Source organism: Vulpes lagopus, chromosome 17 (genome assembly GCF_018345385.1).
Source record: "Vulpes lagopus strain Blue_001 chromosome 17, ASM1834538v1, whole genome shotgun sequence".
NCBI classification, from domain to species: domain Eukaryota; kingdom Metazoa; phylum Chordata; class Mammalia; order Carnivora; family Canidae; genus Vulpes; species Vulpes lagopus.
In genome coordinates this window covers 21,594,710-21,616,742 of record NC_054840.1, presented here as the reverse complement: position 1 = coordinate 21,616,742, position 22,033 = coordinate 21,594,710, and the positions used below count along the sequence as shown (strand labels likewise).

Genomic DNA, 22,033 nt, shown 5'->3' with positions numbered 1-22,033 from the left:
CTATCCCCTACAGTGCCTGAGTGGTACTTAGGTACTTGCTCAGTATATCTTATGCGAGTGTACCCCTTCAAAGTGCCTGTGGTCAGGACGTTGCTTCTCAAGATTTGTGTCTTGTGCTGCTAGCATCAGCATTACCTGGGAATTGTTAAAAATGAAGAATCGCAGCCCCACCTCAGAATCTGCATCATAAGTTCCTCAAGTGATGTATATGCACATCAAATTTTGAGAAACAGAACTCGAGAATTCACTTCTGCTCTTTTGGGTGTATATGTATTTATAGGCATCCCCTCCCCATTGTTTTCATGGTTAGGAACCTCCTAGGAATGGACTTCAGGTATTCACTAAGTCAGGAACTGGCCTGGTGGGCTGGAACAGTTTAGGATGTGGCCTTGGCTGCCATCTCGCTTCATGGAACCTGTGTGGCTACCATGGCTTTTGGCTAGAGATGGATGTGATGGTAGGAGAAGCAGACATTTAATTAGTTGTTGTGTGTCAGGCCCCATGCCAGGTTCTTTACCCATGTTCTCCTAAGGGTGAGGCTCGATATTCTCAGCTTGAAGGAGACGTGGGGAATCTTGAAAGCCGCTGATTCTTTTATTATTATTATTATTATTTTAGAGAGAGAAAACACAAAGGGGAAGGGCAGAGAGAGAGAGAATCTCAAGCAGACTCCCCACTGGGCGTGGGTCTCACAATCCTGAGATCATGAGCTGAGCCAAAATCAAGGGTCAGATGCTTAACCGACTGAGTCACCCAGGTGCCTCTAGGCTGCTGATTCTTAACCTTCAGAATCAGCCAGGGAATTTAAGAAATGTTTTTTTTAACATTTAAGAAATGCCCAGCTCCTGCTCCAGTCCTGAATCAGAGCCTCTGAGATGCAGGCTTTGTCATGAGTACTTAGAAAAAATTAAGAACCAACAGTCTAGGCCAGTATCGTGTTGTATGGATGAGCAAAGTGAGCCTCGAAGTGCCCACTGAACCTCCCAGGGTCTTCTGGATTGTAGTACAAAACCAGGCCAGGATCCTGTGTCTTCCCAGGACCAGGTGCTGCTTGCTGGCCTGCAGTGGTGGACAGGAAGTAAAACCCCTTGACGAGGGAGCACCCTTGTCCTCAGGGTGCTGAAGCCGATGTGCCACAGTGTGGTGAATGCCTTGGCAGGTGGGGCATAGGAAACACACACAAAGTCACCAATCATGTGCTGTTTTCCCCCTCCCTCCTTCCTGGTACCTGTTTCTGATGCTCAGAAGAAGGGGCTCAAGCAAGGTCAACAGCTCTAACAGCTTGATCAAGGCAGTTGCTGTGACATCTTTAGGCCTCCTTCAGCTTTGCAGAGGGGGGGCAATGCCCTGAAAGACAGGGGCAAGAGAATCTATGTTCTCTCTGACTTTTCACTGGGCCCTCCGAGCCAGGGTATCTTAATGGGAAGCCTCGTTAGCCCCTGCTTCCAGTCATGCCAGCCAGAGGGAAATAGAATGGGATGTTCGCCGGGGCTTTGCAAAGACATGCTATGGAAGGGTGTGCAGACATTGCACAGAGGCCAGGGGTGTGATCAGCACCCTGATTCTGTGTTGGCTGGAATGGGAAGCAAGAATAGCCTAGTGTCCGAGAGGACTGCCACTTATCAAGTGCTCCCTATGCCAGGTACTCTGCTCGCATTATGTTTCTCCTGGTTCTTTAACAGCCAGAAGACGTTGGACGCCCTTCTCCAATGAGCCAGCTGGTATGTGAACCTAGTTCTGCTTGATTTCAAAGTCCATGGTCTTATTTGTCTTGTGACACTGCTTCCCTAGTTGGTTCTCTGTTGATTCCTTCTCACCTGCCACTCCCAGGGATTTCACCAAAAAGCCCACGGAGGTAGATGAACTCAATACTTCAGAACACAAAGAAAGAGGTATCAGAAAATGGGGTAGACTGCATCAAGTATTCAGACCTTTTGGCCAGTGGAAGTGTTTAAGGACTGATTGTGTGCCTCTCGGGTAGGAGATTGTCAGGTGGGGAGTCAATGGGCCAAAATGTTGTGAATCTAATTGGAGGAGCCAGTCATAAGCAATACAAAGTACATTAGATGGGAATGTATAGAGTGGGTACTGGGTGGGCGCTGAAGTCTTGATTTTGTGTGGCCTGCTTCTAGCCACAAGAGCTGGGGTACTTACTGAGGGTCTGCAGCCATACCTTCCACTTTTGGGGTGTCCTGGGCATGAGGGCCTGTCCACACGGAGCTCCTTGTCTAGTACAGGGTGGGGGGACATACTCCCTTGTAGACTAAGTCCAGACCTTGTTGGGGGCAGAGGATAAGAGTATGCCTAAGCAGCTTAGAAGAAATGGTGGGTCCTATGAGCAAGGAGGGCAGGTTGGGCCCTAGGGTCGAGGGCCTCAGATGATAAAGAAGTTGCAGAGTGAGTCCTTTGGGCTTCTTCCTATAGTTTATAGGATCTGCTAAACCAATTTCTTTGCAGGGGGGTGGAGAGAAAGCAGAGGTGCCTTCCTTAATTCAGTAATCATTTGCTGTGTGGCCACTGTGGGTGGAGGGGGCCGGTGCCAGTCTCCAACTAAGGGTGAGCAGCAGTGAGTTGGAAGAAGATGTCAGGGGGGGGCTTACTGGGAAGAGGGAGCCGTGTAGGTGAAGGTCTGGACCAGACTTGCTCATTCAGTGCCCTTGAGGTGTGGAAGGGTCGTGTACCCCTGTGCTCTCCTTGATCTTAACAAAGCTGACACGTCTGGATTCAATAGCTTGGTGTGTGGAGCCAGAAAGAGCTAGGGGATCCCCAGGTCTTTGGTTTCCTTCTAGTGATTGGACGCTGATGAAGAGTTAGAAAAAGCTCTTAGAAAAAGTTCCATTTGATCTCTATCTTCTTTTCCCCTCCTTCAGCATGAAATAGACTCCACTGTGTATTATTAACCTGCTGGATACTTTATCTTCCCCCACTTCTAGCTGGGAGATGTGCTGAGGGAACTGATAGTACGTTCTGGTGTTCCGTTTGAGCAGCCCGGGAATGCTGGCTTATGGGGAATGTGCATCGCTGCTGGTGTGGAGGCTGGAGACCAGGGGTGGATGGCCGGGTTTAAGCCATGGCCAACACTTTAATAATTTGCTTGTCCGTGCCATCCTCTTAGGTTCCAGGAGCTTCCAGCCCCGTATCCAGGAACTTCGCACGGCGTAGTGTCTATGCCAGCCAATGGCTCGGTACATTTTTGCCAGATGCATGAGTGAAGGACGTCCCTCTGCCTTCACATGCTCATCCTGTATGTGACTTATTCTTTCCCTCTTCTGTAGGGTAGGACCATTAAGAATGAGAGAGAGAATGCCTGGAAAGTCCCTTTAAATTTAGAGCCTGGAAACTTTTGAAGAATTCATGAAAAAATCTCTTGAGAGTCTCTGGGTAGCTGATAGCCAAGCGCTACCCTTGCTAATGTGGAGTACCCTTCTACACATGGGCCAAGGCGTGCCCCGACGGCTGTATAGAGGTAGCTCCTCTCAGAGCCGGCCTTGGTGCAGATTTCATGAGGTCTGAAGAAAGGGCTGGGAGCGTGCTTGTGTGCACAAAGTGTGTCTTGAGAGCAGCCAATCCGTGGACGTGACGTGGGGAGGACAATCTTCAGGCTGTGTTTTTTGTAGTTGAACCCCACGCTCTGGGGTTTGTTCCAGTACAGGATACCAAAGTGATGGCCCTAAATCATGGAGTTGCCTCTTGGAATGGGGAAACCGGCTCATCCAGGAGCTGGGTCGGATCTCACATCTTTGTTTCCTGACGAGGTCACAATTCAGTCTTGTTTGAAGCCTCCCCGCTTCCCTACCTCTTTTCCCTCCCCAGCAGAGGAACTTGGCCTCACTCCTGTCAAGTTTGTGGGGGAAAGGTTTTGATGGATACGCAGGAAAAATAAGCCGATGGACAGAGATCCACAGAAGGCAGACCACCCCCGGCCGTGTCTGGAGACGCCAGACACGACTGGCGGAGCTGCTTCTCACCCAGAAGCCGGGTGGTGTTGGCAGGGCCTCAGGTGGACAGATGCTGCCTCGTGAGACACAGGGCGTGAGCCTGGACTCCTGACCCTCCTGACCCTCCATGAACCTGGGTCATGGCAGTGGAGCTCACACCTGTATGTTTTGGTAGGTCGTGCCGCGGGATCTTTTCCTACTTATCTACCAAGGCCGGGAGCCTGTGGTGTGTGCGAACCCCTGGGAGCCAGACGTGGCACCAGAGCCCAGGTTTGCAAAGGCTCTAAACGCTGCGGGGAGGAGTTCCTAAAGCATAGGCCCAGGTGTGGCATGAAACTTCAGAAGTCCATGAGTGTTGCTCTGAGCTCTGAGAAATGTTTGCAGACGGTCACTGGACTTAGCCCTGCTGGCAGAGACACCTTCTTTGTCTACTCCTTTTGGTGGCACACGGAGAAAAGGCTTGGGTTTTAAAGCCCAGGAGACCCGGTTGTGAATCTGTGCTCCATTACCTTACAACTCTGTGACCTTGGGCAAGTTGTTTCCCCTCTTTCCAGATTCTTCCATCTGTGTAGTATGGGGAAAACATTCTTTCCCAGTGGGGGTTGCAGGGATTGGAGACAATGTCTGTCAAGCGTCCATGCTGGCATGTGGGAGGGTCCCCGTGAATGAGGCATGAAGACTCTTCTCTACCTGCCCTAATCCATCTGTGGCTAGCTCTCCTGCCCTTGCACAAGCCCCTCAGATTGCTGACTTCATGCCTGTGCTCGTGGAATCTCTACTTTCTAGAAAGCTACCTTTCCTTCTGTGCTTATTTCCATTTGCTCAAATCAAGCTTCCATGTGATTTCTAGGGTGCCCTCCCCGGGCATCCCAGCAGACAGTGGCCTGCTTCCATCCTTCTCTGGCGATGTGGCTTGTTTCTCATCCAGTGCTGTGTGCACATCTCACCTGTCACCTCCCTGAGGTCGGGGTTTCGGTGTGACTCGTCCCTGCCCTCCTACACGGTGTCTGGCACACAGTGCTGGGTGCCCAGGAAATGGCACTTGGGTGGCTGAGAAAAAGAAGTGATCGGGCGAGTGGGGGACACTCCTCTGCTGTTATAATCCAAGAGGAGGAGAAAATAAATGGTTTAGGGAACACCTGGGTGGCTCAGTGGTCGAGCATCTGCCTTCTGCTCAGGTCGTGTTTCTGGGATCCTGGGATCAAGTCCCACATCAGGGGCCCCCGCAGGGAGCCCGCTTCTCCCTCTGCTTATGTCTCTGCCTCTCTCTCTGTGTCTCTCATGAATAAATAAAATCTTAAAAAAAAAATTGGTTTAGGAATGGAGCGTTAGGCCTGCGGGTTCCTATTTCCTCATCCAGGGTGCGGGTTGGGATTGCCCGGAGCCACAGTTCCTTGAGACTTACCACCTCAGGCCTAAATCTGCCTCCTTTAATTACCTCCTTTCCAGGGAACAGGAGTCCTTGTTGTCTGCCCAGAAGCAGCTAATTATAGCTCCAACCTCCAGGCCCCGGTGCGCTTCTAGGCCACAGGACTGCGCCGCCTCAGCTGTCTGTTGACTTTGGGATTTCCTCAGGGATTCTTTATATTTTCAAGTTTTCATTAGGGGCTGCTTTTTATTCCAAGCCGGCAAAAAGAGTTGAGGGGTACGAACTGTTGAGAATTTTCTAGGAGGATGTTAAGGGAGAGTTAAAGATCTTGAGGAGAATGGGAAGAGGGGCAGAGTGGCTTTAAAAGGAGGCCTCACGGTACACGTAGTGATGTCCACAAGAGTGGCATTGGATAATGGTTTCCCCAAGAAAGCTGCCTCACATTTGGTGTTGGTGACCTCAGGGTCATGCTATTGCAGCTCTTCTGTTTTCCTTTGAAATTTTTTCTTTGGTAAAATTTTTTTTTAAGATTTAAATTCAATTAATTAACATACAATGTATTTTTAGTTTCAGAGGTAGAGTTTTGTGATTCATCAGTTGCATACAACACCCAGTGCTCATCACATCATGTGCCCGCCTTAATGCCCATTCCCCCAGTGACCCCCGCCCCCCCACCCCCTCCCCTCCAGCTACCCTCAGTTTGTTTCCTAGAGTTAAGAGTCTCTCATGGTCTGTCTCCCTCTCTGATTATGTCTTATTTTTCCCTCTCTTTCCCTATGATCCTGTTTTGTTTCTTATATTCCACATAGGAGTGAGATCATATGGTAATTGCCTTTCTCTGATTGACTTATTTTGCTCAGCATAATACCCTCTTGTTCTATCCACGTCTTTGCTAATGGCAAGATTTCATTTTTTGGATGGTTATAATGTTTACCCTCCCCCCTTTTTTTTTGAGATAGATTATGCACGAGATGAGGGGTAGGGGAGGTAGGCAGAGGGAGAGGGAGAGAGAGAGAATATTAAGCAGGTTCCACAGCCAGCATGGACCCTGTGGCAGGGCTTAATCTCACAATCCTGAGATCATGACCTGAGCCAAAATTAAGAATTGGATGCTTCATCAACTGAGCCATTCAGGTACCCTTTAAATTTTTTTTTTAATTTTAAAAGATTTTAAGTAAATATTCATAGTAAAAATAGAGTGAAATAATACAAAAGCGTTTGTAAAAGAGCAAGAATTATCCTATTTCTCTCCACCCTGATCTCATCCTTCACGTGTAACATTTTTTTTTTGTTTTAAATTCTTCCGGTGGTGGTTGTCATCTCTGTAAACAGTGTGCTTATATCTTTAGTGTTTGAGTTATTAGTTTTATATATGCCTCCTGACTTTTATGATAGGCAGGGATGAGCTTGTTTACACCCCAGTGGTACTTTGCATCCCTCCTTCCCAATTGTTGACAGTTGCATCACTGATTTACTCTCTCTCCATGTCCTTTATGAGTTTTCTTTTTTCAGTCTTTTTTAAAATCTAAGTTCAATTTGTCAACATATTGTATAACACCCAGTGCTCATTCCATCAAGTGCCCTCCGTAGTGCCCATCACCCACTCATCCTATCCTCTCTCCCTGTCCTCCCCTTACGTAACCCTTTGTTTGTTTCCCAGGGTTAGAAGTCTCTCATGGTTTGTCTCCTCTAATTTTTCCCACTTAGTTCCCCTTCTTTCCCTTATAATCCCTTTTCCTTTATGAATTTATATAATGTGCATAGATCACTATTTCTTGCTATATCAACTTTGGACAGTGTCTCTTCACCCGCCATTTTGTAAGATGAAGATGCTGGAGCTTCTCTTCACCTTTTCTGTCTCACTTCTGTTCATAATTTGTCACTTATGTTTTATGTGACATTTCCCTTTCTCTCATTTATAATTGGTAATGTAAAATGCACATGTGCATAGTTTTGTAACTATACTGAGTCTTCCATGCTGTGTCTGTGGGTTGATTTCAAAAGCTGAAAACAATCAACAACATTTACTTTATGATTTCTAGGTAAATATTGCTCAATACAGAGTTAAGTCATGTGCTGTGGTTTCATTTCCTTTTCTAGGGTTCTGAGGTCACCACCTTCAAGCCACTCACGGGGGACTGAACTTTCCCTTAGCATCACAATCTAGCACATTCTCCTATTTCTCCTCCAGTTGTTTAAAATTGTCCCAGGTTTTTGTTTTATTTGCACGGTGAACTTCTTGCCTTTTCTTCTTCTGGCTCTTATTCTTTAATATTCTTCGAGTCTAAGTTTTTTTTTTTTTTTGGTTGGAAGAAGAAAATTAAGTATTTTCTGCCATAACCCATATATCTTCTGTCTTTCTAATTGCTCTCTTGCTTGTTTGGAGTCTCTTCTGTGTTTCCTTTTGAAATTGATTGATTTTTCTTTTATATTGGGCTGGTTTCTCTAAATTTGGTCATGATTTCTCATGCCGTCCTTTGTTTTGTTCTGGAGTTTCTGATTGCCTCCTTCTATTTAAATCTCCAGCCTTTCTCGTAGTTTCAAGTATTTCCAGGCTCTCATGGAGGAATCCTGAGTCATGCTATTAGCTGTTAGTCATCATCATTATTTTTCCAAAGCAGATATATTATTAAAATATTATCCACCAGTATTTTCTTATACATATTCTTACTAGGCAGTTTGTTTGCTCTTTTTTTCTCCATTGAATATTCATTAACATTTCCAAATTATTTTATAATTCTTGTGTTTGTAATGGCTACTCCTAGGCCATCGATTAGATGTATATTTTCAAATTGAGCCATTTACATATTTTTGTATATGTATCATTACCAATCTCTGCCTTATAAGTAACGCTGTTATGAATATTTTAATGCATTAGTTTCTTTTATGAGTGCTTAGTAGGGAACGAAAACTGGGAAATCTGTGACATCATCTTTACAGACATAGTCCTGTGATTATGCTCACGTTGGATTCTAGTGAGGATCACTTGACATTTCTTATTAAGGAACATTTTTTGGGGGAAAGGTGCAGTAGGAAGGAGAGAAGTACTACCTCTGAATCAACATGTTGAGTTTTCTTGGCAGCTTAGAAAGATCTAGTGTGTCTTATTGCAAACCTGTTACTGCATAGAAATCCACAGAGTATTGCCCTCTTTAAATGAGGCATCTGGGCTCAGCTGTGGCTGTGTGACTTATACCCATGATGTTGCTATCACTCACAAGCTTTGTGTATTTTTTTTCTTTTTTGGCCAAGTATTATTCAGCATCATCACCTCCAGCTGGATCACCTACTTCCCTTATTCACTGGAACAGTCTTTCAGTGACTGTTGGAAAAATCAGAATCATTCTCAAAAACCAAAGAGGTACTCCCATTGAGAATATTCTACAAGACCTACAGCTGCTTCTATACATAGTTTCTAAAGAAGGGATTTGAGCAATGGCATGATTATTAGAATAAAGGGACCACTGTGAAAAACTCCAGTCATAAGAAGCCTAAATTGTGATCTGTTGAAGAGACTGCCTTATTGTTTTATTGTCACCCCACGGCTTTTTGTTACCATACAATTTCATCAGTCTGGCAACATTTGCTTTTTGGTATTTACAAAGTCTTTGTGACATAATTACATAAAAATGGAACCCTTGCCTTTGAAAAGCTTTGCAATTCATTGATGAACACTGATCACGTGTGAAAGGATACATTCCCAGTTGCTTTCAATTCTGAGCTTAATGAGTCAGAGTCTAATTGTTTTGGATAATGGGTGATGATACTGTACTGAAGGTGATGCTGAGACACATAGATCCAGAATATCATAGCCTGGAGAGGATCTGGTTCAACAGTCCCAATTTAATACAAGAAAAGGGGAATCCAGAGGGGAGATGGCCTCACTTAAGGTCATATAAGTAGTTAGTGCCAGAACCAAGTTTTGTCTCCATAGTTTCTCACTTCTGGTCTCTTGGATTTTCTTATACCATCTCATACAATTTAAAACATTTGCAATCTTTAATTTCTAGGTGTCTAGACTGAACTTCATGGGGCTGGAAATTAGAGAGATTCTCCATCGTGTAGAAAGATGCAGAATATTTAATAATGGAGAGAATACATTTGCCTGGAATGGAATGAGGGAGAATTTAAACTTTGAGACATAAGGAATCATTCCTGGGATGAGAGAAAGTAGTAGGCCAGCCAGTGCCCTCTGTTATGGTTTAATTGGAGCCATGCTGTTGTTTCTAATCATAGGGGAATTTGGGGGTTTGTTCTTGGTTAAGATGCTTCCTTTCCCTAGAATACAGATTCTACATCTATTAAACAGCAGAGTTGGACTTGGTGGGCTTGGCTTGGTGGACCCTGCAGCTCTGAGCTCCACGAGTCCACGATTCTGGGTTAGGTCCTATGTCCAAGATGAGTTGAGAAAAATAAGCAAGTCTGTGCTGAATCATGACGAGTATCACCTGCTTTGGTCTGGCTGGGAAGTAGGTCAGAGCTTGGCAGACATGAAAATGTGGTTGGCTCCGGCTACAGGTTCTGGCTAGGTCTCCCTCAGACACCTGCCTTAAAAGGGGTCTGGGGAAAAAAAGTGTCTGGGGGAGGGGCTGACACGTTGAGGGGGAGAAGAGCCAATTGTGGTCCTAGTGCTGCAGTGATTGACAGGAGAAGGAGCTGTGTGAAGGTGGGTGGGGGGGGGGAAGCACAGCTGGTAACTGGCACAGAAAGAGAGAAGCAGGCGTATATTGATTGCTCATCATGTATGGAACTCTGGCAAATACATATTTTTTTAAAACTACTCCCAAATACATGGGAAGTAGGTGTCATTATTTTGATGTTAAGGATGAAGAGACTGAGGCTTGGCGAAATTAAGTCATTATTTATTTTAAAAGATTTATTTATTCATGAGAGAACACAGAGAAGCAGAGACACAGACAGAGGGGGATGCAGGCTCCTGGCGGTAACCTGATGTGGTGGGACTCAATCCCAGGACCCCTGGATCACGACCCGAGACAAAAGCAGACACTCAACCACTGAGCCACCCAGGTGTCCCAAGATTGAGTTATTTGTCCATGGTTAGGTTGCTGATGACTGATAGTTCAGGGAGTCACTATTGAGTCTGGCTCCGTCCAAATTCCCTTTTCTTTTCTTGGTCCATGTGTGGCCCGATGAAGGGGACAGGCACAGTCCAAGGCCTCATCCTGCTTGCAGTCTGGGAAGTGAGACAGACAACAAACAAGTAAACAAATCTCTGCTGTCAGAGAGTGGAAGGTGCTATGCAGGAAGCAGCATTAGGGGACAGCGGGTGACATAGCTACATCCTAGTCCAACGCATCCCAGCACAATAAGATCATGTTTTACTGAGCTGGGCTGGCCCAGGAAACTGGACAGCTCTGGGCTGAGATGCTTGAGGTTTGACTTTAGCCCCAGCTATGCTCTGAACCAGCTGTGTTTCTTGGAGAAGTCACCTCCTCATTGTTAATATTGAGGACAGAAGACTCTGTCCTTCCTACCACACTGGATGATGAGGGAAGAGAAAGTGAACCAATGTGATACGCAACAATTTTTAAAACCTCAGTTGGTTATAAGAAAATACAAGGAATGTTTCCACTAGTTTTGGTTAACTTTTAAAAGGAGAACTCTTATGGGTACCTTGAGGGAACATGTTTTTTTTGGTCACTTCTGTAGTTCTAGAATGAGGACCCCAGGCCAATCTAAGACAAGTTTGGGTGAGGTTTGGGACCACTGGAACCGTGCAGCAGAGAGCTGGCCTGGGGGATGTGCCATTGGAGAGAGGAAGAGAGATGGGGGGACTGTGGCTGGGGCCAGGGAGGTGGATGGGATATTTGCAGGCGATGGAAGTCAGATTGGGTCCAGCTTTGCACACAGTAGGGCAGTGGGGCACGTGGACAGTAGGAACTTATTGAAGGCCTACTATGTGCCAGGACATGGCTGAGGAGCGAATGGCGTAGCAGATGTCGTGAATCAGTTCACTGATTGCCCTCTGTTGAGTCCTCTGGTTGCTCAGGGGTCATGTGCTTCTGGCCCTGAGGGAGCATCCTACCTAGTAATTAATCTGTCCTGTTCCACAGAGTGTGCAGATCAGCATTTAGTTTAGTAGGTGAGTTATCCATGTTGATGGGGATGATATTTAAATGTGTATAATACCCGGTACTGAAGGGACACCAGCTCTGCCAGGGGAATCTTTTTGTTCCCAGATAGGGGAGAGGTCCTGGGATCTTCAGGGATGGTTTGGGAAAATTGGGGTCTCATCTGGGGGCCTTGAAACAGAAGCTTCTTAACAGCAGGCAAAGAAACACTCAAATATTTTAGCAACATGTGTGACTGGATCTCTGTGAACTGGGAAATACCAGCCTTGCATTGGTGTCCAGTACCCTTCATGCCATCAGTGTACTGATGTGCACACAAAGTACGATGGAGAGAATGACGGGAAAGGCTTCATGGGGTCAATGATGTGGAGTTTTTTTTTGTAGTTGGGTTTTGTGAGATGAATAGGAGTCTGGTAAATAATTTTTGAGGCTAAAGGGAGAAGATGGGCAAGAGCACTGTTGTGTGAAACAGCATGGACCTTGACTGGTTGAGGGATTGGAGCAGAAGGGATTTTGTGCTCAGGGACCTGTGAGTGAGCACCATGGTACCGCTGACAGAGCGGGGGAGGAAGGAGGGACAGCAGGATGTCCACGTTACCCCTCTCACCAGGGAAGGGGAAAGATCTGGACCTGGAAGGAGCAGGTGCATTTTATCGTTATTTTTATTGTAAGTCATAGATAGTCGCCATGTGCCAGGTGTGCTAGCATGGTCTCTGATCTGCCAGCAGAGGTAAGGTTTTTGTCATTCCCTCATCTTACAGCTTAAATCAGAACTCAGCGTGTGCCTTGCGCAGTGTCACACAGTGGCATGCGTGCCTTTGAACTCAGGTCTGACAGCAAGGCCTGAACACCCCACTCCAACACCGTGTAGCCTCTGCGGCCTGTGACTTTGTAGTGACATCTATGAGGAACCGGTGTGTTTCTTGCATGGAAGTGTAACTTGTAACAAAAACTGGAGCCTCTGCCGTCGTTTGCAAAATGAGGATTAGAGTCCTTCCTCCAAGCAGTGGCAATGCTCAGGGAAGAGGGAGCCTCGGCTCAGCTGCCTTCCCGTCCCCTTGGCAAGACCATTGGTGGGGAGATGGCTGCTTCAGTCTACCTTCTGCTGCATATTTCTGGTCTTGTGATCTAGATCTTTCTCAGAATACCTCAGCAGCGTAGTTCCTGGTTGGGATTTGGCCTCTCCTGTAACTTTAGCGCAGGTGAGGGCACAGGTCTGTGTGTGGTCAGGCACAGAAGGGTGACACAGAAGGGTTCTGTGCATGGTCTGCTGGAAACTGATTGTGATGGCTGCTTTGCCGCAAGGATTTTACTGGCCATGGCCATGGAGAATGCGTGGCTGAGAAATACGAAATGGAACAATAATTTATCTTTTGCTAGTAGAACTGAGTTTGGATAAAATGACATTTGCCACAGAGTTTATCTGTTTTTGAACTTTTTCCTTGGTGGTGTTCTTGGCAACCTGTCTATCAGTAGTTTTATCTAGCTGGATGGGTCAGTGGGTATTTTTAATTTGGCTTTAAAAACTGGGGTCACATAAAGAGAAATAGCAAAAGATGTGGGTTCTGGCCAATAGGGTTAGAGGCTTTGCTTTGCTACTCACATATTGTGTTCCCATGGTCTCCTACCCAATCTCAGGGCCTTCAGACCTTCTTATTGGTCTTGTTTCTTTCCTGCTAAATTAGGGTGCTGGACAGCCAGGTGAGCACCCTCATCTCAGGAGTCTGTGACTATTCTTTACTCTTGGTCAGTTAGCCACACAGTTTTGAGGGAAGTTTTTACATCAGGTTTGTTGATAGTGACCCTGACCAGCAGAAAAAAACAGATTGATCATCTTCATTTTTTTTTTCCACTTGGCAGCTATGCACCTAAGAAGTCCTTATTTTAACTTTATGCCTTTTCTGATTCCCCCAATATTTTTGTGTTTTCTACTCAAAGCAGGATGAAACCAAATAATTAGTACCACGTACACATAGCTCTTGGAATTGGGTAGGGTAGGGAAAATATTTCACTATGAAACTCTAAGTGACGTACAGGGCATTTTCCATGTACTGTCTGTAGAGAGGTGATGAAGCCTTCAACGACACCATCTCCCAGGCATGGTCAGACCCTGACCAGCATTTGTCGGTCTCCTCTTTATAGGCAGGCTCTACCCAGTTCTGCGAACCTCAGAGTGTGATGACTCTGGGAAAGCCTAGTTGTTTTTCTCTAGGAAAATCAAAGTGACCATACCTTCTGTGGTTTTTGAAGGGAGAAGAGAAGAATAGTGATGTTGGAAGTTAAAATACTATGTTTATGTAGCCCTGCAGAGTTTTGCTTGTTTATGAATATGTGCGCATAGATATGGTAGTTTATAATGTTACAAGCTCATATGGCGTATATTTATAATATAAGGAGATTTCTGGGTGATACCTTTCTTCCGTATATTTTAGTGTCTTCACTAGTTTGAGTTTTACAGTGAGACTATGAGGTATGCAGAGTTGAGGTTATAGTTTTTGGGTGGGGGAAATGGAGGTTCAGAGAGGTCAGTGCTTGAGATATTTGTGACTCATTAGTCATTAGTGTTTCACAGAGTTGTTTTGCTCTAAGAAAATCAGACTGACAACATTTATGATTTTTGAAGGAAGAGAAGAAGTTTACAAGGATTGGAAATTATGCTGTTTATATTAATATTAAGCTATGCCAATGCTCTAGTCATAATATGACTCAAGACTGGGAATTTAAAGTACTATTGATAGAGGGTGAGAAGCCATGGAAAGTTCACAGATTTTTCTCAATGGATGACAGTCCATCCATTTATCCACCCATCTATTCTTCTATCCATCCATGCATTCATCCTTCTGTCCATCACCTATCTATTCATTTCATCATATATATATATTTTTTTTACAAAAGTATAATGTGCCAGCTTCCATGCTGAGCCCCGATTCATCAAAATTAAATCAGAATGACATGTGGCTGTTGAGGATTTAAAGTGTGGCCCATTTGAATTGAGATATGCTGTAAGTGTGAAGTATTTATCAGATTTCAAAGGCTTTATAGAATTAATAAAATACCTTACTAATAAATTTTATGTTCATTACTTACAAAGTGGTAATATTTTGCTTGTATGGGGTTAAATGAATTGTATTATTAAAATTAATTTCTCCGGCCTTTTTCTTGCTTTTTAAAAATGTGGCTTAGGCTAGCAAGTGACAAATACATTTATGGCTTGCATTCTATTTCTGTTGGGCAGCACTGCTTGGAAGCTCGTTGTCTAGTGGGGGAAGTGAGATACACACCCACATGTCCTTCTCTGACAACATGCCGTTCCCCCTCTTTCCTTCTTTGCCTGGTCTCGCCTTCTTTGGGCTTCTGAGCCCATGTCAGTCTGACGGAAGCCGTTCTTACCCAAGTCTGTGAGGGCCACCTTCATTTCTTTTTTAGCACTGTTCTGATCTGGCCCCCACGGTCTTGTCACTGTTGACCACTCTTGCTTCCTCCATTCTTCCTTTGCCTTTCTGGCTCCTCCTCACGGGTGCTTCCCAGGCTCTTGTTCCCCTCACGTCTCATAAACGTTGGTATCACAGAGCTTTGTCTTTGGCCACCTTCATTGTCTTTGTGCTCGTGACTCCCAGGTGGTTACATTCAGTTTAGAACTGTTGAGCCTCAGAGCCATGTGGGTAAGTGTCTTTTGGGCTCCAGTTGGAAATATTAAAGTTACCTGAGACTCAAGCTGTCTTAGCATTGTTGCCTTAACAAATAATATCACCCCCTGTCTATGGAGTCACCCAAGCCCAGAAACTGGGACACGTTCTGGATACCTGCCCCCTTCCCCTCACCTTTCTATCTTGTCATCATCCTCAGATCTTATCCAAATCAACCGTGGTAGACTCCTACCTGCCCCCCTCCATCTGCACTGTCCTGCCTCAGTTCCCACCCTTAGCATCTCTCACCTGCCGTGGCTTAATTATTCTGCCCTTCGTCCATCCCATTCCCCGATGTCTAGAGTGACTTTCCAAACATGCAAATCCATTCATGCCCTGTCTCTTTTTAAAATCCTTGGATAATTTCTTCATTCAGGATAAAATCCACAAACCTTTGCCTAAAGCAGAAGACTCTTGGTTATTTGACCCCTACTTCTTTCCATCATCATCTCACTAACCTCTGAGACAGATCCTGCATTCCAGGAATATCCAGGAGATTCTCTGTAGCCTCCATGACATAACACACACTGTTCCCTGGTAAGACATCGCTCCTTTCCCCCAGGTTTTCATGGTAGCTCCCATATGCTTTTTAAGATTGTGCTCTGATATCTCTGCTTGGAATAAACCTCTGACCCCTGGTAACTCCAATTCCCCCATTTTTAGCTATTTATTGAAGTTGGTAGCGTTTCCTTGAGAACAAAGCTCATTTCTTTTAATTCTGTATCCTCAAGTCCAAAATAGTACACAAGAGACATTTGTTGAATGAATCAATGCCCAAGAGCAAAGGGTAGAGGTAAATGCTTATAGAAGTTGCAGTGGGAATTCTAGTGAGGTAGGATGGGAGCGGGGAAGGCCCCAGGAGAGGTGGCATTTGAGCTCTGCCTTCAAGTCTGGTGGCAGTGGGTTGGGAGGATGCAGAAGAAACCCTGGTAGTCATCCTCTCCGTGCTGTGTTCTACAGGGGACAAGAATATAGAATAGGCCCCTCCCCTGTCCTCACTAGAGTACAATAAGGAGGCCAGTCTTAGGAGTCCATGTGGGCCAGTGTGTGTCTTTGGTCCTCAGCTTGGTTATATAACTCAGCAGAGCCTCCTTCCCCTGGTCCACAGCTGGCATGGCAGACAGGCGTCCCATCCTCACTCGTAAACTGCCCTGGGGGAAAGGAATCCAGGATAATGGTTTGCATTTTCATCTTTACTTCTTCTTTGGAGCTTTGGAGCTGTCTTTCTGGATAGCAGAGAGGTGACCTCAGCAGCCAGAGACAGGAAAGAGCAAAATGAGTCATCTCAGGCCCTAATGAGGTGCGTGAGGGACCCTTCCTGGGAGGGTCAGGCGAGGTTGTGCTGTGCCCAGGGTGAGTTTTTGCCTCGGGGCTCTAGGCGGCACTGGGGGAGAGCTGAGCTAATTTTACCCACAGGAGCTGACTGTGCTGAAGGGCAGGGCTTATGACATTGGATGCCCGGAGAGCTCCCAGGGTGCAGCCCTGTTATGTATGGGCCGATTTTCCTCCTCCAGATGAATACATTTTTCCATTTGGCGTGCATATCGGCAAGCAGGGTGCTCAGGTGCAAGGAACTTCAGATTTGGTGGGAGGCCATGGAGCTGGGTTTGGATCCTGCCCCTGCTCCTTGCTTACTGTCCTTGGACCAGTTATATCATCTGTCTGAGTCTCAGTTTCTTTGTTCGTAGAGTAGGACTTACACCTGCATCCTGAGATTGCTCTTAGGTTTACACACCAGGTGACACTTAGCCAGCGTCACCACTTGCCAGCCACTGTTGCAGCTGCTCTGTTTGTACTGATTCATCCAATCCTCCAAGCAGACCTATGAGGGAGGTACTGTCGGTATCTCTATTTTACAAATGAGAAAGCAAGGACAGGAACAGACCTTTCTGGAGGCCGACTCTGTGGGGCTGCACAGAGCAGATGGGTTAGTTTTGCAGCCGGCATGCCTTTGAGGTACTGAAGTATTCAGCGGCCATTCTGGAAAACACAGAGGTCAAGCCAAGAATTCTCGGGAAAGAGTCCACGATTATGCTATAAACGCACTTTGTTTTATAGGAATTAGAGTTTAAGTTGCCCATAAGCTAGTTTGTGTAGTTCTGATTAGCTCATGCCCTACAATTTACGTTGCTTAGGTCTGTTAGGCTCATTGTGGTGAAGTGAGCTCTTTTTCTCCCCTCCAGACGAGCAAGGGAGAAGGTCTTAGGTACAGATAGACATAAGTCTTACTTGAGCAGATCAAGAAGGAGAGGAATGGATCATCAGTTGATAGATCTACTGTATCCCCGCCACCCACCCCAGCCTTCTGTATTTTCAGGCTGAAAGTGCAGGAAAGATGTTCCACATAATTTAAGTGGAAAGGGAGTAATTTGGGGAAAGATGCTCACAAAATTGTTAGAGAGGCTGGAACAGTGGGAACAGTGGGAGCAGGAGGCTACATCAGCAGCTATTGAATTTCAGGATTGATTCCATAGCCACAGTCTGGGTGTGAGGAAGAGGGGATTAGGAAACCACTGCTGGGGCCCTTGGACTGTTCTCAGCGTTTTCATAGTGGATGGTAGGACACTGGGTTGCCACATGGAGCGGCATTTTGACTCAGCCCTCCATGATGATGGTACCTGCCTGTAGAAATAGTGGCAGGAAGCCTTAGCTTCTCTTCCACCTTGAAGGTCTCACTCATGTCCATCTTATTGCTGGGTGCTAATTCACTAGCTTCTAGGCCTTGTGGGAAATGTAGTTTTTAGCAGTTGGCTTCTGCAGAGCAGGAAGGAAGTGCTTTAGAGGTGGGAAGGAGTTCTGATGAGCCCATTGAGAGAATATACTCGCCACCTGCACACTCCTTTAGACGTGCCCATGCATTATTATCCCCAGACACTTAATATGTACCATCAGGTAATACCACAGTATAATTTGGTCTAATGGTCTGCTTAATGTTTGTTTATTTACATAAAATATATAACATAAATATACTTATTATCCCCCAAATGCAGGCCATTTGCCTAGTTTCAGTTTCTGGATTGTGTTCTTCTTAGTGTTTTTTTTTTTTTTAATTTCAGCATAGTTAACATACAGTGTTCTATTAGTTTTATTACAGTGATTCAACAGTTCTATACATTGCTCTCTGTTCATCATAATGGGTTCTCCTTAGTTTTGATAAAAGTGGTTGATTACAAATCTGATTACAAATTTTCCTGTTCAATTTAATCTCCTCTTGTGAGTCATGCCCTGGACAGTTGTCTTGTTTACATTGTTCACAAATGTTTATTAGATACTTACTATGAGCCTGACACTATGCTAGATTTGGTGCTGTGGGCATAAGAGTCATGGATGGAGCCCTGACTGGAAAGAGAATGACTGAGCCAGGGACGTAATAAGACTACACGAAGGTTATGATTGACGTCTGGACAGCAGGCTGAGCAAACTCAAAGAGAAGGGATTCCACCTGGATTGAGAAGCAAGGCAGGTTTCACGTAGGGTGACTGTGGTTGGGTGGTTCTCGGTTGGGGGGCAGTAACATCTCTCTCAGGGACCTGTGCAGATGTGATGGAGTGCTCTTTGTTGTCTCAATGCTGGAGGCCAGAGCACTATTGTCATTCAGTCGGTGGGGCCAGAGATGCTAGATGTCCTGTAATGCATGCAGCATTGTGGAAATAACTGCCTTTCTTCAACGAGCAATCTCATTCCTGTTGGGAATGACCACGCCTTGAAGGATATGTAGGATATCTATATTTGATCTTGGGCTCGGAATAATAGTAAGTCAAGCAAAGGGAACAGTGTGAGCTAAGAGTTCAGTTTGAGTCAAGCAAAGGATGTGTGCTGAGTGGCAGTGGAGAGAGTTAGCTTATGGTGAGAATAGAAGGTTGAGTGCCAATTAAGAAACTTGAGGTATTAGGTAAAGCACTTAGACTTACTCTCTTGTCATTGGGAAGCCACTTAAAATATTAGTGCAAAGTCTGTGGAGCAGAAACCTAGCCTTATCTTAGCACTGTGTCTCCAGTAGACACCAGTGACACCTTTTTGAAGGAATGAAAGCCCCAGGCAAGTCGTTTAGAGGAGTTGGACTAGTTGGCATCTGAATTTTTGCCAGATAAAGGATCCTGTGATCCTGGGAGAGCCTGGCAGGCAGCCTTTGGACTTTAGGAGAGTACACTGGCGGCCTGCTATCCGCACCTTGTCTCTACATCAAATGAGAGGGTGGAGCTCAGGCAGTAGTGCATTCATTGCCTACACTGCAGAGAGAAGCTGATGTCTTAAGCATCTTGAAGGAGATAGGGACTCTCTCACTGCCCTCCCTTGTGGAGCCCATAGGCCATGAGGCGCGTGAAGTGTGAACTGTGAGCCCGCATTAATGCTCTTGCCTTGCCAGCTTATTAAAAATCACCAGTCCCACCAGCAGTTTGCAGACAAGCTTCCTGTGCTTGTGACCATGGCTACAGCTGCTCTAAGGGAGCTCTTGCTGGTCTGAGTGGTGATGCTGTCATGTGGTGGTCCCTGCGCCACCCCGTAGAGTTCTGGGGGTCCTTTGATCTTTGGGTCAGTCCTCCTTCCTCCTTTCAGGATGGGCTTTGGGACTCGGGACGGAACTGACCGAACATGCGTGTGAGATGCTACTTTGTTAGCACCCCTCCAGTGTTTCATTCTGAAACCCTTCAGGAGGAGAGAAACAGGGTGTGGATGTATGGGATGCGGTGGTCCAGGGAGGGAGGGTGGTTTGCCTGGGTCACATAGCGAGCTCACCGCAGGCCAGCCCAGCACCTTTATGGCAGAGTTTTGATTGCACTCCGCTGCTGGGGGAGAGTGTGTAGTGACACAGGCTCCGAACTTTGCTACAGGCTCAGCTACTTAACTATATCAGGGACCTTCAGCTTCCTCATTTGTTAAACAGGTGTCATGGTCATGTCTGCCATTAAGCATTTAAAAAGATGGGGCATTGTGGAAAGATTGGTGGAATGCAAAGAAATACAGAAGTATTTCTTCTTCTTATGATATGGATGTTTCTGGACTAGAAATGGATGGGACCGTCGGCAGAGAAAGGATGGGGCGTGAAGACTCTGCTGGCCACACCTCAATCACAGAATACTCCAGTCCAGGGGATCCACTTCCCCATTGCACAGCAAAGAGATTTTGCAATCGGATTTGGAGGCATAGCAGTAGAGGGGAGACTTGGCCAGATCTTGGGGTTGGGAGGAATTGGGGGTACATTCTTGCCTGGAGTCAGGGATTCATGTAGCAATATAATGGGGGATGTGGCTAGAAAGATGGGTTGAGGGCTCATCCTGGAGATCCTGAATGCTGGTCCGGGGGCTGTTGGACATTATTTTTTGTGCAGTTCAGATTACTGGTTGGGGTCAACTGGGAAAACTGGGATGATGTGGGGATAAGCTGGCAGCACCTTCTGGATGTGCAGGGAGCCTGGGGCAAAACTCAGGCAACATACAGGGAGTCATGCTGTTGGAGTAGGTGCCTTAAGATGACTACATTTAGTTTTTGTAGTGGTTCAACTTTTTTACTTGAAGTTATAATAAAAATGATAATATAGGTATACAGCTGAGAAATTTTCAAGACTTTCATACGCGTTAACTCTTTGGTTCTATACAAATTAAGGGGAGGTACCAGGCAGGATTGTTCATGACCCTGTTTTATAGATAAGGAAATTGGGACCTAGAGACAGATGGGGTTTTTGAAGCCACTGGGCTGGTTGTTACAGATGCCAGAAGCTGGGACGCCCAATCTAACACTTCCTCCTGTGCCAGTGACCTGGGCCGATGGTTTTCTCAAGCTCACTCTCTCCACCCTTGACTCTCTTCATTGACTTTCTTGGAAGTCTAAAATGGCCTTGGATTTCCAAGGTTCCTGAGACACAGTGTAAGCTTTTTCAAAGATGAGCTGTGGAGAATTTGGGACATTAACGTTTTCCTCCGTCTAGCTCTTTATTGATGTCATATTGTTTATTTAGGATGAAAATGTCCTTGAAAGCATTGAGCCCCAGTCTTCCTGAGCATATTTTTTCTCTGGACACGGTGCTACCTCTTTTACATCTATGAACTTAGATAAAGTTATAGATGAGGCGTTCAATAACACAGTATTTATTCTAACATTTTACTAAGCAGCTTATGCACATTATAGTTCTAATGAAAGACTTATTTGGTAGGTAGTATTATTTCCCATTTTACAGATGAGAAAACTGAGGCTTACTGAGATATGAATAACTTCCTAGTTGAAAACACGTTTATTTCCCCGTGGGCTTGTTGCAGAAAGGCTGGAGCCTGTGTTTCTAACAACTTCTCCAAGGAGAACATCACAGGGCACATTTCCAGAACTGAGAGAATCCAAGGTTTTTTGCTTGAGAACCTTTTTTTTTTTTCCCCTGCTACCCCACGTATTAGCTGTCTCCCTGGTAAAAGCACAGAGCTCCTTAATTAAGGAGGTACAGCTCACCTTGGAGGTTGCTACCATCCAAGCCGGAAGGTACGGTGAAGGCTGCTGTGCTTTCCTGAGTAACACAGTATTGCAGGACTCCAGGAGTGGGGTTAGGGTTGGGGTGCTGGGTGGGGGAGATGGCAAGTGGGAAGAAAAGTGGGGCAAAGGGGTGCCCCAGAGCCCAGCCTGAGCAGCTCTGTTGCGACCTACTTTTACAAGAAAGCATTTGCAAAGCATTTTGTTTAAAGGAAAGTCTCTGCTGCCAGGGGAAAAAAAAAGAAAAAAAAAGTTTGAAAAACCACTGTGCTAGCCCAGTGTGTCTGTTCACCAAAGCTGAGAGACAGAGTGGCTTAGCACCCTTGACACTTGTAAGGGATCCTGCATTTTTTTCCCCCTTTTTCAAGGAACTGTGCATTGTGTTTACTTTGTCTGGAGGCCTCCAGGCACCTGGCTGCAGGTTCAGGGTCATGCAGCCTCAGAGTAGCTGCAGAAGCCTCAGGCTGCCCCAGGCACACGCTCCTTGACCTG

The 22,033-nt window shown here is 45.8% G+C and overlaps 1 protein-coding gene across 17 annotated transcripts in view; it reads left to right on the top strand.

Annotated features, from left to right (window-relative positions):
* Positions 1–22,033, top strand: part of LOC121477519 (LIM domain containing preferred translocation partner in lipoma) — a 667,092-nt gene that overhangs the window by 25,277 nt on the left and 619,782 nt on the right. The window contains exon 1 of one of the 17 annotated variants that reach the window (XM_041731898.1): positions 1,474–1,892. The exons of the other annotated variants lie outside the window; for them this stretch is intronic. The gene's annotated coding sequence lies outside the window, so the exon portion shown is untranslated. Of the gene's footprint in view, positions 1–1,473; positions 1,893–22,033 lie in introns of those variants that run through there. 17 annotated transcript variants of the gene reach the window in all.